This window comes from Spermophilus citellus, assembly GCF_964194105.1.
Source record: "Spermophilus citellus genome assembly, chromosome: 1".
Classification (NCBI taxonomy): Eukaryota; Metazoa; Chordata; class Mammalia; order Rodentia; family Sciuridae; genus Spermophilus; species Spermophilus citellus.
Genome location: NC_138182.1, coordinates 29,023,143 through 29,032,840, shown reverse-complemented (window position 1 = coordinate 29,032,840; position 9,698 = coordinate 29,023,143). Strand labels below are relative to the sequence as shown.

Genomic DNA, 9,698 nt, shown 5'->3' with positions numbered 1-9,698 from the left:
TTTGCCCCGCCCACCGAGCGCGCGCCCCCCTCCGCCCCGCCCCTTCCGCGCGCGCGCACACCCACTGGGGCGCGTCGCCGACGCCGACGCTGTGGCGGCTGTGAGATGGATAGCGGTCGATGTCTTCTCTACTTCTGAGGCTCCCTAGACTTCTGCAGAAAACTACCTAGATTGTTATTTATCTCTAACTTGTTGGATAAAGGTTGGCCGTCTTTAAAGCACTGACGTTCGTCATTGACATTGTGCTGTGTAAATAAAATTGGTATTATTCACTACTTTGCATCTTTCTTGGTAGTTCTGACCTCCTGATCTCAGAATGCATAGTTTTTTTCCACATCCTATGTGTTACATTTTTTCTAAATCCCTCCGGTTTCCGAATGGGAGGATTGTCTCGTGAGCGGCAGGAGAAGGGGGTGCACAGTAATTCGACCTGTAACAAAGCATTCCATTCCTTCCAATTGTCCTTATTTATGGGAGAAGTAATCTGAAGACCACAGGGATGCACTCCAGGAGGTGGGTTTCTTGCCCGTTAACCTCCTGGAGGTGCCTCTCCTCCAGATCCGTCATCACAGCAGATCAACTACCGTGGGGCAAGTTTTTGTCCCCAGCCAGTACCCTTCCACAAGTGAAAAAAGGACTGCTTTCTCTTGCCTCCATTAATACCATCCCTTCTGTGAGCAAGTGTTCCCTGATGTGAAGTATTTGGTTACGAGAACTGTTCCAGAGAGAATATGTTTCAACAATGAACAAACAAAACAAAAAGTGAACAAAACAAAAAGCAGGATATTTATCATTTGAAAGAAAAGATAGGTAATACTGATACATAAATAAATGTTATTGTGGTAGGAAAGACGTGTCACAAAATTCCATCCGGCCAGAGCACTTACACTATTCATTTCTATCTCAATGAAGTCCCCTGGACAATTCTGCTTCATTCTCTTCCATACTCTTACAAGACCTGTGTTAACAGTTACACCATTTGAAGTTTTGAGATCAAATACTATAGGATTCAATCTATCATACATCCTTTAAGTTTTTTTATTATTTTTTGTAGTTGTAGATGAACAGAATGCCTTTATTTTATTTGTTTATTTTTATGTGGTGCTAAGGATCTAACTCAATGCCTCACACATGTAAGACAAGTGCTTTGCCACTGAGCTTCAGCCCCAGCCCTCTTTAAGGTTTCTAATAGTGCTTTCTGCCCCCTTTTTAAAAATTATCTCAGGAACTTCCCTTCTTTACATCACTGTTCCATCAACATAAGTATTTCTTGGAAGGAGATAGTAGGGTGTCTAGATCTAAAAAGAAAAAAGAAAGAAAGAAAGAAAAGTAAAAGCTTTTCTCTGGCTCTTTGATTGTTTTCAAGATTGTTATCTTTCAATTCTCAAACCTCCAAAAACAGGGAGCAAGAAAGTTTCAGAACAACAGAATGAGAGCCAGGAAATTTTGACTGAGTTGTTTGAGCTGTTCTCAGCCCTTATTCCCAACCCTTGGCACATAGAAGGTGCACAGTAAATATTTTTATTGAATGTATGAATTGTTTAGGAATGTCATTCTTACATACCTTTAGCCATTTCAGGACTCCCTGATTTATATGTGGCAGTGATTCCTGAAATAGCTAAAGGTATTGTGTCAACTTGATGAACAGTTTTGCCAGTTTCACCAGTAACCCTCTATTATAAAATTTGAGTTTCAAAAAATGGACCCATATTGCCCACCTCAGGTTGGCAACACTACAAGACTGAACCATGAAACAGTTTGCAGAAAGGATATGACCTTCAAAAGAGTAGCATCGTAAGGCTCAATGGGACAAATATCTTTAGAACAGAGAAGGAAAAATCTCTAAAGGCTCAATGAAGCATTGTTTCTCATGAAAGGTATACTTTTATACGATAGCAAATGGACTTGCAGAAATTGAAAATATAAAACTTCACTTAAGGTTACATTTTTTTTTTTTAGGAAAACTGAAGTCTGAAATTGATATTAAAATAAAAATACCCTTCTATATTTGAGGATTTAAAAAATTGAAAGTTGAAATTCACCAGAATAAACATAATTGGGTATTATATAATTTAGAACAATTGAGAACATGAACCATTCAAAACTCAGTTGTGTCAAGCGTGGTGGTACACACCTGTAATCCCAGTTTACAAAAGCTGAGCAAGGGGATCTCGAGTTCAAAGCCAGTCTCAGCAACTAAACGAGGCCCTAAGCAACTCAATGAGACCTGTCTCTAAATAAAATACAAAAAAGGTCTGGGGCTGTGGCTCAGTGGTTAAATGAGCTCAATCCCCGGTACCAAAACACAAACAATGTTGTAAATGCTTTCTGCCCTGAGAGAGATTATGTAGGAATGCTATAAAAATGCTTATATTACACAAACATTGGTAGAGTTATCTTTGATCATGAAAACCTCACATCCAGTTCCCATCTGTACTAGTTTTCTATTGCTTCTATAAGAAATTATCATAAACTTGGTAGCTTAGAGCAATACCAAGGTACTACCTTATTGTTCTGTAGCTTAGTAAAAGTCTGACATGCTTCTCAAAGGGCTAAAATCAAAGTGTCAGCAGAGCTGTTGTCCTTTCTGGAAGCTCTAGAAGAGTTTCTAGATTCCTTTTCCATCTTCTAAAGGCTCACCACACTTCTTGATTCAAAGCCAAGACCACAGCATCTCTCTGACCCTGCTTCCATTATCACATCTCTTTCTGTGAATCCCTTCTGCCTCTGTCATCCGCTTTTAAGACCCTTGTGATTACATGCCCCCCAGATAATCCAGGATAATACCCTAATTTAAGATCAGCTGATTAGTATCAGCTGATTAGCATACTTAATTCAATCTACAACCTTAATCTCCCTTTACCATGTAATGTAATATGAAACCAAAAGTTCCACAGATTAGAACATGAATATCTCTGGGGAGCCATTACTCTGCCCATTACACAACTCATATTTTGGCTACCTAGACTTCTTTTTTTTTTTTTTTTTTTTTTTTGGTAGGTTAGGTAGTTATGGTCAAGAGGTTGGGAAGTTGGAAGGCATCATGAATGTACATAGTTGATATGAGGAGCCCTAAATATACCTCCATTGCTCCTACCAAGTTTTGAACATGGCCAGCTACACTAGAGCATGGTTTGCAAATAATAGTAAAACATTTATCAGATGTAATAATCCATGCTGGACAACTCATTAGTAAATGAAGAGACAAACACTATTACCTAATCAATGTAATTCGAAGGCCACTTGGTCCAAAAATACGAAGCCTGCCAGTTTGCAATTGGGCTGAAATTCTCACTAGACTAATTCCTTAGGTTAAGCCACTAATTCTTTAGTGGCTCTTCAGAAAACTTGTTATAATATGGTTGTATTACTTGGAAAAGATAACACTTACTATCCATTAGCAGAGACCAAATCCAATAGGAACTAATTTTGCAGTACTTTAGGCATTAGGCAATCAAATGAAGTATGGTGATCACCTTCTCTGAGCCCCTGAAGTTAGTCCTCCATTACACTGGAAAGCCACACTGCCAACAGAAATACAATGTGAAGTATGTATGCAATTTAAATATTTTCATTTTAAGAAGTAAAATGAAATTAACTTTAATTTGGATGGAGGATACTAGAGATTGAATCCTTGAATATTTTACCATTGAGCTAAATCCCCAGTCTTTTTTTTTTTTAAGACAGGTTCTTGCTAAATAGCTTAGGGCCTCACTAATATGCTGAGGCTCCCTCAAATTTGTGATCCTCCTGCTTCAGCTTCCTAAATCACTGGGATTATAGGCATGTGCCACCCTGCCCAGCAATTTTAATATTTTTAGGGAACACTGTATATTCAAAATATTTTCATTTCACATGCAATCAATATAAAAATTTATTAATGAACTATTTTCTTCTTTTGTTTCTATTGAGAATTTTACACATATAACATCTCAATTTATACTAGTCAATACTTCAAATGCACAGTAAATACATGTATTTTATAATTTTCTATTGGACAACACAGTAGTAGATTCTGGAATCCCCAGCCAAAAATGCTATTATTTAACAATTGATAATAAATAACCAACTGTTTAATTGTGTATTTTTTGCAACTGTTGAAGTTTGTTAAAGATTATGCTAATACCAGTTAAGGTGCTTGCAATTAAATATATATGCATAAATGTATATTGTGTGTATAATATATGTACATATGCAGTATTTTATATAGCAGAAACATGTCTACGGATATAGTTATTTTATGTTCACATTTTTTATTTTGACATATAACAAAGACTAAGTTTCATATTTATATCAAGTATGACTGGTTCATCTATGTAAGAAAACAAATGAAGGACTGGGTTTGTGGTTCAGTGGAAGAGCGCTTGCCTGGCACATGTGAAGCACTGGGTTCTATTGTCAGTACTACATAAAAATAGATGAATAAAATAAAGGTATTGTGTCCATCTACAACTAAAATTTTTTTTAAAAAGAAAACAAATGAAGATTAATTTAAGCAATAGTATGATTAGTCACTAGAACTAATTCTTGACAAGCAGTTCAACTTAAAACCAGAAGCATACTTACAATGATACATGTCGGGGGTATGTGTTACTGGAGATTGAATCTGGGGTTCACATGTGCTAGGCAATGCTCTACCACTGAGCTACATCCCCAGCTCTTTTTTTTTTTTTTTTTTTTTTTTTTTGCCAAAAGAGTTCTCTCTTGTAAAAAGGCCAAAAACATCAAAAAGATTTTTCAGTTTCACACATTTGTTTTAGGCAAGCAGTCTTTTTTGGTGGCGGAGTGCAGTAAGCCACTCAATATTGAACTAAGTTTGTATCACTTTTTATTTAAATTAATTTGACTTCTTCATAGATTTTTTTTTAATTCTTTATTTTAACACAGGAATTTTATCTCTTCTAGCTATGCTATTGAGTACAAACAAAATTTTGATTCATTGTACACAATTGCAGCACAACTTTTCATTTCTTTGGTTGTACATGATGTAGCATTACATCATAAGTGTACAACCAGAGAAACTAAAAATTGTGCTGCAATTGTGTACAATGAATTAAAATGCATCCTGTTGTCATATATACCTGATTAGAATAAATAAATTAATTTAATTTTTTTTAAATTAACTTTATTCAGCAACCAGCAGATGGAGCTGTTGAAAAAATGTTGACATTACTTTAAAAAAAATTTTTTTTTCTGAAATAAAGCTAGCTTACAGGTACATTTTAGTTTTTTGCTATACAAATAATGTGCTCATTTTAGATAAATCTGGCTATTCAGTAAAGATTAGAAAGGAAAAAAATCACTCGTACTTATACCACCAGAGAAAATGACTTTTAATGCCTTGATATACATCTATCCTGAATATACTTTTCATATATTTACATGTACATTTTATTTTGCAAAAGTTATGTTTTATGATATTAATTATAAAAATATATATAGATATGCTCTCTCCCCTAAGTTACCCAGGCTGGCCTCAAACTTGGGATCCCCAGCTATGACTTAACCCTTTAGTTGATAAGCGCCAAGGAGGAAGGAGGAAGCTCAGGAAATGACCATAACAACCTTATAGAGCTGTACCAATGTACCAAATAATCAGCTCTCGAAATCCTAGGAAGAATATACAAGGATACACAAAAGTAGGAGACTCTTTTGAAGGAATATGGGTGGCTTGGGAATAACATAGAGGGGACACGTATCATTATATTAATACTTGGTACCATAAATACATACTTAATATTTTAAAAATTAGTTTTAAGTAAAATATCATTAGAATAGACAATATGATTGATGTATGTACATTCCATGTATGTATTATATATCAAAATGCATTCTACTGTCATGTATGACTAAAGAAAATAAATAAAAATTTTAAAAAATATATCATGAATAACTTTCAGATGAATAAATATATGTCTACATTATTATTTTTAGGGGCTATATACTAGTATTCCATTGTGCAGATATAGTATAATTTATTTAACAAACCTGTACTGTTGAGAAGTAAATTAGAACAGATAGAATATATTTAAATCCATGAGTTAATACTATATTCTAAAAACCAAAACACTTAGTCACCTTTGCAATAATAATAAGCCAAGTCACTATTTTGAAAACTGACAAAGGGAAAGAATTAATAATTTGCCCTACCTGCTTTACATAAACTTCAGTAGAGCAGTAATAGTCCACCTAAATACATGAAGAAAAAATTATGGCATTACAGTATCATCATTTTTTAAACACTTATAAAAATAACTGATCTAGATATTGAACTTAAACATCTGGTGGAAGAACATAGAAGTATGTTGTCCTAATTTACCATAAAAACCTCACCTTAACCTTATCAAGCCTCTAGATGCAAGTACCAATTTACAAGAAATCCAGAGATGCATGTCCTGGTTTCTTAAACAAATAAATTCCAACGGGAATGAGAAAAGGAGGAGGAAATCTAAGTATTAAAATAAATTATCCCATTAACTAATTGCCATGTGTGTATATATTTGGATACTGGTTCAAGAAAATAAACTACAAAAAAATAATTATGACATTTATGAGACATTTGAAAATTTGAACACTGGACATTCAATGACATTAAACAATTATTGTCAAACTTTTAGTCCAATAATGGTATAACGGTTATGTTAAAAGTTTTGACTGAGGGCTGGGGTTGTGGCTCAGCGGTGGAGAGCTTGCCTAGCATATGTGAAGCTCTGGGTTCGCTCCTCAGCAACACATAAAAGTAAAAAGGTATTGTGTCAACTAAAAAATATTTTTAAAAAAGTTTTGACTGAAATGGAGTATTCTGTTTCTTAATGTGGGTATTAATCACACAGTGTGTTCACTTTGTGAAAGTTTGTGTGCCCCACATTTTATTAATGTATATTACATTTCAATATAAATATGAAAATATAAATACAAGTAAAAACAACAGCATATATAAAATGATGTTTTTAGGAAAAAGAACATGGTAACTAGGATTTAGCTCAATGTAATACAGATGTAAGGAAAAGCAGATTGGGTATGTGAAACAAGTTGATCGCAAGTTGATAATTACTAAAACCAAGTGACAGACACATGATAGTACATTATGTTCTTCTGTCTACTTTTGTATATATTTGTATACAGTTTAGGTTTTTTAGTATAATGACTTGGGAAATAGGAAAGATGGTAGAATGAATTGGACATAACTTTCCTATGTTCATATATGAATACACGACTAGTGTAACTCCACATCATGTACAACCACAAGAATGGGGACGCTATACTCCATGTATATATAATATGTCAAAATACCTAACTAAAAAGGAGCAAATAAAAAACTTTTTATTTTTTTTCTTTTGAATTGTTTTATTTGCTTTTCTCTGAAATGAAAAAATTAACAACAAAAACATCTAACTTCTTTTGTTAACTGATTCTTGCTTTAAGTCATTTTGGGGCCCAATGTGGTGGCATACACCTATAATCCCAGTGACTTGGGAGGCTGAAGCAGGAAGATCACAAGTTCGAGGCCAACCTAGGCAACTTAGTGAGACCACCTCAAAATAAAAAATAAGGGTTGAGGTTGTAGCTCAGGGGGAGAGTGCCCCTGGGTTGAATCCCTAGTAATGTATAAAAAAAGAAAAGGTCATTTTGAGCTGGCAATGCAGCTCAGTGGCAGGTTGCCTGTCTGGCCCATTCAAGGTCTTGGGTTCAATCCACAGCACTTGCAATATATGGAAAAAAAATTCATTTTTCTCAAAACACCATTTTCAGCCTACAGAGGACAAATATTACATTCTTATTATTACTCAAAAATTGGGGGGCTGGGGATATAGTTCAGTTGGTACAGCACTTGCCTTGTATGCACAAGACAATGGGTTCAATCCCCAGCACCACACACACACACACACACACACACACACAAATGGGAATGATCTAGTAATGGTTTAGATATGAGGTGCCCCCCGCTAAAAGCTCCTGTTAACAATATAGGTGATTAAATTATGAGAGCTGTAACCTAATCAATTGATTAGTCCATCTGATGGGTCAGTAATTGAAAGGACTGACCATGTGGCACCTGTAGGTGGGGGGGCACACCTTAGGGGTTTCTATTACCCCTGGCTCCCTGCTTCCCAGCCACCAGGGACTGAGAGGCTCTTCTCCACCACACCCTTCCACCTCACCTTGGGTCCAGAATAATGGAGTTTGCTGGGCAAGGACTGAAACTCTGAAACTGTGAGCCACAGTGAATTTCTCCTCCTCTAATTGTTCTTGCCAGGTATTTTGGTCACAGCAATGAAAACCTGACAAACATAATAGTAAAGGTTAAAAGGACCTGCTATGTACACTCAGTGTAATACTTTGCAATTCCTGAATATTTTAAAATAAATATACATAACTGAGATACTCTCATAACATGAAGCAAAGACCAACTTCAAGTATAGTATAACTTGTTGTTTTAAAAGCTTTGAAGCTCCATGGGATGCCACTGTGTATCTCTGACCAAAGGCTTCATATTTGCTCTGGGCTACTGAGTTTGCAAAGTACTTGCCAATTATTGGTTTCTTTGTATATTTGTTTTACTGACTGAAGCCAGGGCTTCACACATGCTGAACAAATGCTCTACCTCTGAGCTTGACCCCAGCCCGCATTTAGTTATTCTCACACTTACACATGAGACAAAGAGTCCCATCCATTTTACAGATGTGAACTTAGACACACTACTCTGCCCAGGCTGAGAGCTGAGAACTGGTAGCACCCAAGCCTTTTAACTCCAGATCCTGTGCCCCTTGCCATGCCTCTTGGTCTTCCAGTTTCATACCTGAGGCTAAGTGACCCCGCCCAGCTTCCTCCAACAGCTGCCTCCTAACAGAAATTCTAGCCATTATCTGAATGAATGTCATATACAGGTATAGGAAAATTCTGTTCTGAAGGCCTTTTTCGTAAACCTGGTTACTACTTCCACTTCATAAATTTCTTCATCCAAAAAAAACAAGTTCCCAGGGTCCTGGAGATCCCTGCTTCAGCTGCTCCCACACCCTCAGCTTTCTTGTCAGAGATCCAGGTGGCCACGGGCCACCCAGATCAGCTCCAAGCTGTTCACTTGAGTCTGTCCAGTGTCCCGAACACCTGCGTAAAACGCTCTCTGTCCACGACACGTCCATGGCGCAGGGTGAGATAGAAGGTCTGCTTTCCACTGTACTGCTGGATCCGTACGAACAGATCTTGGGGCCGGCCCTTGGTTTCTGTCAGGGGCATCACATCGGCCACAGGACAGTATGTGTCCTGCCGCCAGCCCCAGAAGGTGAGGTGGGCCACCCGAAGTACGGTACCTGACTCATTCACATACGATGCCCACCAGCCTCCGGAAGAAATAGCTCATCCAGCACAGCATGACCAGGGCAAAGCCAGCTATCCCACTTATGAGGCACAGTGAGTTGAAAGTCATGAGGCCCTGGGAGTACCAGTAGAAGCCTGGTGGCAGGGCCACCACTGTCAGAGCGGTCTGTGCCACCTTCAGCCGAGACACATACCCAAAGGCTCTGATGGCATTTAAAGCGGTAGACCATCTGGAATTTCTCATTCTCTTCACTTGGTGGTTTCTCCTTCAAGGTGGGTGACCTGTTCCCCACCCACCTCTTGGGATCCTCCTTCCCACTGCAAAACCATAGCTCATGGAGAGGCCTTCCCCAAGCAGCTGGCCCCCACAACCTTGGCAC

General features: G+C 37.3%; 1 pseudogene across 1 annotated transcript; it reads right to left on the bottom strand.

Annotated features, from left to right (window-relative positions):
• Positions 1 to 7,751: 7,751 nt before the first annotated feature.
• Positions 7,752 to 9,427, bottom strand: LOC308653656 (transmembrane protein 186-like; annotated as a pseudogene). Its single transcript has one exon. The product of its transcript is annotated as a transmembrane protein 186-like (transcript).
• Between the last annotated feature and the right edge of the window lie 271 nt (positions 9,428 to 9,698).